Raw genomic sequence first — 6,530 nt, forward strand, 5'->3', positions numbered from 1 at the left:
TAGCAGACACCCCATTCAATGGCCCGACGGATTTTCCCGCATAAACAGGCCTCAGTCTGCGGACAGCCTGTAATATTGACCATGCACTAACAGTCATCTATGTCCTGATAATATATAAATAAGGAAGAAAATATGAAGAATTACTTACGAAATCTGCAGCTAGTCCCTTTTAGTCACCCGTCCAAGATATGAAGCAATATATCCACTGACTGATTATCCTAGGGTAAATATAGCTCTGGCGCATTCGCAGAACTTACGGGTTTCCCCGTGTCTGCTGTGATTTGATTGGTCGATACAAAAGAAAATCCACACCCATAATTATATGGAAAGGGGTCATAGCTGTAACAAAACAATGTCTTGTAAAGCGTGTATACACGTTTTGCGCTGGAAATCACACAATTCCTCATTGTATATCGTTCAAATCAAGATGAATATTGGATTCAGTATAATATCAGCAAAATTCTATTCCTTCGTAATCAATAAATATGAAACGAAAGTGGTGACTTGTCAGTAACAATGTTCTTAGTTATTCTGTCCCAAAATGTTTGTAACAAGGTTCTATGGTGTAATGGTTAGCACTCAGGACTCTGAATCCTGCGATCCGAGTTCAAATCTCGGTAGAACCTGAAAATATTATATTTTTTTTTTATTAATTTTTGTTGTTGTTAATACATAATGTAAATAGCTTACCGAATGTTGACCAGCACAACGACAGATTTCAGTCCATTTTTTTTAAAAAAAAACTTTTTCCTCTAACTCAAATACCAAAGCTGACAACATCATTCAATTTCATAAATGCTTTAGCCTTGGCCATTATTTATTACTGATTTTGTTCAATCTGAACAAACAAGAAGAATGTTTACAATATCTTTATTAATAAGGCAATATTTTTTTCTGAATCTTGCTGTGTATTTATTGACACAATTACTTACTTTGAAAAAAAGACCGGTAAATATGTATTAATTCCTTGCAGTAATTATTTTTGCACCTACTCATGTGCAGTCATTGAAAAATTAGAATAACAAGGTTTAACTGGATAACTGGCAGCAATCAAACAAAATCATTCTCCTGGATAAATGATGGCATTACAATATGGTTTTATGGGACAAATGGTAGTATAACCTGATTTTACGGGGACAAATAGTGAACGTACAAGGTTTTACGGGGACAAAAAGTGAAAGTACAAGGTTTTATTGGACAAATGGTGAAGTACAAGGACACAAGGTTTTAATGGACAATTGATGGTAGTATAACAAGGTTTTACAGGGATAAATGGTGAAAGTACAAGGTTTAACTGGACAATTGATGGTAGAATAACAAGGTTTTAAGGGGACAAATGGTGAAAGTACGAAGTTTTACTGGAAATATAGTGAAAAAAAAACAAACAATATTCCAAGTGAACCAATACAATTTATTCACAGTGCTAACTGTAACAAAACTCATAGTACAGCTGGTGAGGTGTGATAAGAATTTTGATCTTAAAGAAACAAATATGGTTATCATCATAATAATCATTGTTTTGATGTTTTTCTATAAGTTTTTACAAAATCACTATAAATACAACTCAACCCCTAACATCAATAAACATACTGGTCCTCAAACAGTGGGATAACTTACAACTTATTGCAGTATAGCAGCTTTTTTCTCCCACAGTAAGATCCCAGCATGCTTCCATCTGGACCATCGAAAGTGATTTAATTGATACAACTTGTTTCACAAATGTTGTAAAATAAACAAAGTCTATATTCTTACGAACAAATGAATTTTATACACTGTACACACCTTTGCTTTTGAAGTAGAGTTACCTCCCTTATTTTTATTACATACGCATTACAGATCAACTAACCAAGTTCAAATGACCATATGTATAAGATTATTTCAGATCTGATACCAGAATGAAAACCTTTCAGAAAGGAGTCTCAGAAAGGAGTTCCATTCATAAATAAAGAGAGCATATAGCCACTAACTTCTATGTCAGAGTAAATAACAGTCAAACCTGCTTTAAAGGTCACATGTATATAAAAAATATTTGTCTACAAATGAAAATGATTTCTGGTCCTGGTGTAAAGAAAATCACTGTGATTGAACCTCTAGACAAAGTTCACCTGTCTAAAAAGACCACTTTTCTCTGCTCGCTTGCGTGGTCTTTAAAGACAGGTTTGACTGTATAGCATACCGTCATTACTTACATGGCAGATTGATATGATAAAGCCTTAACATCTATGTGAAAGTAAATGGTTCATCAGTCAAAAAAAGCATATAGCCTGAACTAATATTTCCATGTGAATGATAAAGTAAAGAACACAGAAAGATTATCTAATATAAAATAAAAACTAGTAATTTCTGAGGTAATCTTATATCTGTTACGACTTTTGAGAAATGAAATTACATTGTATATAGAAAAACGGCAATCAATCAGGATGGATTGATTTCAAATGGAACAGGACGGACATGATTTACCACTATATGTCCCCTTTGTCTATAAAATGGCTGGGACTGAAAGATCACAACACAATGACAGAGAAAACTAAAAGTATACCTTATAATAGTGTTATATGTAGAGTCATGGTTGATACAAAGCAAATACACTGTATATCAACACTCCAGAAGCCAATCAATACACTGTACATCAACACTCCAGGGGGTCCCTCAATACACAGTATATCAACACTCCAGGGGGTCCCTCAATACACAGTATATCAACACTCCAGGGGTCGATCAATACACTGTTCATCAACACTCCAGGGGTCCATCAATACACTGTATATTGACACTCCTGGGGTCCATCATTACATTGTACATTGACACTCCAGGGGGTCCATCAGTACAATGTATATTGACACTCCAGGGTCCATCAGTACAATGTATATTGACACTCCAGGAGTCCATCATTACATTGTATATTGACACTCCAGGGGGTCCATCAGTACAATGTATATTGACACTCCAGGGGTCCATCATTACATTGTATATTGTATATTGACACTCCAGGGGTCCATCAGTACAATGTATATTGACACTCCAGGGGTCCATCATTACATTGTATATTGACACTCCAGGGTCCATCAATACACTGTATAATGACACTCCAGGGGGTCCCTCAATACAATGTATATTGACACTCCAGGGGTCCATCATTACATTGTATATTGACACTCCAGGGGTACATCAATACACTGTATATTGGCACTCCAGGGGTCCATCATTACATTGTATATTGACACTCCAGGGGTACATCAATACACTGTATAATGACACTCCAGGGGGTCCCTCAATACAATGTATATTGACACTCCAGGGGTCCATCATTACATTGTATATTGACACTCCAGGAGTCCATCAATACACTGTATAATGACACTCCAGGGGGTCCCTCAATACAATGTATATTGACACTCCTGGGGTCCATCAATACACTGTATATTGACACTCCAGGGGTCCATCATTACATTGTATATTGACACTCCAGGGGTCCATCAATACACTGTATATTGACACTCCAGGGGTCCATCATTACATTGTATATTGACACTCCAGGGTCCATCAATACACTGTATATTGACACTCCAGGGGTCCATCATTACATTGTATATTGACACTCCAGGAGTCCATCAATACACTGTATAATGACACTCCAGGGGGTCCCTCAATACAATGTATATTGACACTCCTGGGGTCCATCAATACACTGTATATTGACACTCCAGGGGTCCATCAATACACTGTATAATGACACTCCAGAGGTCCATAAAATACATTTTATATTGACACTCCAGGAATCCATCGACACACCCTGTATCAATACTCAAAGGATCCAATCATACAAGTATAATAATTGAATAATGTACTTATTACCGTGTTTTAGACATCCAGTTTCATTGAGTGTAAACAAATTTAATACCATGTTGTTATCTTTGTAACTGCTATATATAATTTTAACACAATTAACATCAGCATACTATATCTAAGTAGTAAACAGAGTAGATGAAGTCAATATTACTGTAATACAGCAAATATCACTAATAAACAGTAAACAGAACTTGAAAACAGTTAATATTAACATACCATGGAGGATATATACACCTATCAAGGCAGAGTTTCTAAAGTCAGTACAACTGCAGCATGGAAAATATAAGCACTGAACAGTAAAACATATTGGGAAAAAAATTATCATCAAGTTCAGAGTCAAGATAAAACTTGCATTGTTAAAACAAAAACAATCAAGATCTATACAAACTGAGGTATTGTTAGAAATAGTGTTCTCTTCATCATGAATGGATCATGGAAATATGTGTTATATACTGTATAGCATGTCAGTATGGGACAAACAATGCTGGAGTGAGTGTAATGTGTTTGTGTTACTGTGTAATATCTAAATGTGATTATAAATATCAGTGTAATGTGTGGATTGTAAATATTGATGTAATGTGTGGATTGTAAATATTGATGTAATATGTGGATTGTAAATATTGATGTAATATGTGGATTGTAAATATCAGTGTAATGTGTGGATTGTAAATATCAGTGTAATGTGTGGATTGTAAATATCAGTGTAATGTGTGGATTTTAAATATCAGTGTAATGTGTGGATTGTAAATATCAGTGTAACGTGTGGATTGTAAATATCAGTGTAATATGTGGATTGTAAATATCAGTGTAACGTGTGGATTGTAAATATCAGTGTAATATGTGGATTGTAAATATTGATGTAATGTGTGGATTGTAAATATCAGTGTAATGTGTGGATTGTAAATATTGATGTAATATGTGGATTGTAAATATCAGTGTAACGTGTGGATTACGAATATCAGTATGATGTGTGGATTGTAAATATCAGTGTAATGTGTGGATTACGAATATCAGTGTAATGTGTGGATTGTAAATATCAGTGTAATGTGTGGATTACGAATATCAGTGTAATGTGTGGATTGTAAATATCAGTGTAATGTGTGGATTGTAAATATCAGTGTAATGTGTGGATTGTAAATATCAGTGTAATATGTGGATTGTAAATATCAGTGCAATGTGTGGATTGTAAATATCAGTGTAACATGTGGATTGTAAATATCAGTGTAATATGTGGATTGTAAATATCAGTGTAATATGTGGATTGTAAATATCAGTATGATGTGTGGATTGTAAATATCAGTGTAATGTGTGGATTACGAATATCAGTGTAATGTGTGGTTATGAATATCAATGTAATGTGTGGATTACGAATATCAATCATAAAATATCAATTCTGGAGATTAAACAATCATATAATAACTGTTGTTAATAATTTTCTGCACAAAATAATTTCAATCTATAAATACCTGGTACACATGACAGATTTCACTTCATCATACATGTATGAGAGATATTCAGCAGTATAACTAGTAGAATAATTATCTTGTGTTAGATGAAGGCTTCTTAAATTTAAACGATATAACATGATAGAAAAAAGCTAACATCATTAATAAATCAAGACTTAAAATAAAAATCACAACCGACCAAGTTTCTGGCTGAATTTTGATCCCAGAGTATAGGTGATGAGATGTAAAGTGTATCTGTTATGTAGATCAAACACATTCTATGACTAGCTATTGAGATTCCTACCTATACTATACATCTGATATGTATTCCCTGCAAGTGTATTTCAAACAAAAAATCTATTTCTGCATTGTCATCCTAGCATACTTCATTACTGATAGCATCCCATGAGGATTTCATTTCCCTATATTATAGTCATCATTCAAAAAAAAATTAAATAAATACCAAGTGAGAATCTTCCAGTAAATTAAATTTTTCCAAAAATGTCACAAAAAGACACAAATATGTAGATATACTCCCATGCTTCTTGCTAAATTTTGACTAGGTGGACTGTACAAAGTGTAATAACCATGAATTAGCTGCAGAACAAACCAGGACACCTGTATACCCATATAAAAATTAAACAACTATATGATGACAGAATTTGTTCCAAGAAAGAAGGTAGCCAAGGTTAAAATTTTAAGCAGGTCAGTACTTTATCATTAAAAACTCATAAGAAATATACCAAACAAGCACCTGCTCTATATATATTTAGTAACTGCTTATTGTGAATAAAACATATACCAGGTACAAGTGAATTTTATTACCATAAAATATAGCATGTTTACATCATTGCATCTCAAACCAAATGAACAAGAAAAAATACAACCTTAGACACTCATCTCTTTAGATAATATTTGGATATACTGAAAAGAGAAACAGTTTAAACATGTAAATTATGGAAAGTAATGCTGGTTGGACATTCAGAAATGCAGATTAAAATATTAATCTACTAGTATAAGATTATACAATGTTATAGATCCCACTACTTGTACCAGTATACAGTACTTTAAACATGTTAATATTTCATCGACTAGGTTAGTTTTATATCCTGCAGGTTTATATGTGATTAACTTCATTAAAAGTGGATGATATAAACAATTACACACACATTTTTAATAGTGCTACAAAGTATTCAAAACCCTTTGTGCTTCTATTCCTTTAATATTTCTTATGTA

The 6,530-nt window shown here is 33.5% G+C and overlaps 1 non-coding gene across 1 annotated transcript; it reads left to right on the forward strand.

Moving 5' to 3' along the window:
* Positions 1–554: 554 nt before the first annotated feature.
* Positions 555–626, forward strand: Trnaq-cug (transfer RNA glutamine (anticodon CUG)). The gene has a single exon. It is a non-coding gene; the product is annotated as a tRNA-Gln (tRNA).
* The last annotated feature ends 5,904 nt before the right edge of the window (positions 627–6,530 follow it).

This window comes from Ylistrum balloti, unplaced genomic scaffold (genome assembly GCF_031769215.1).
Source record: "Ylistrum balloti isolate Yb309-2 unplaced genomic scaffold, AGI_CSIRO_Ybal_v1 Utg370110, whole genome shotgun sequence".
NCBI lineage: Eukaryota > Metazoa > Mollusca > Bivalvia > Pectinida > Pectinidae > Ylistrum > Ylistrum balloti.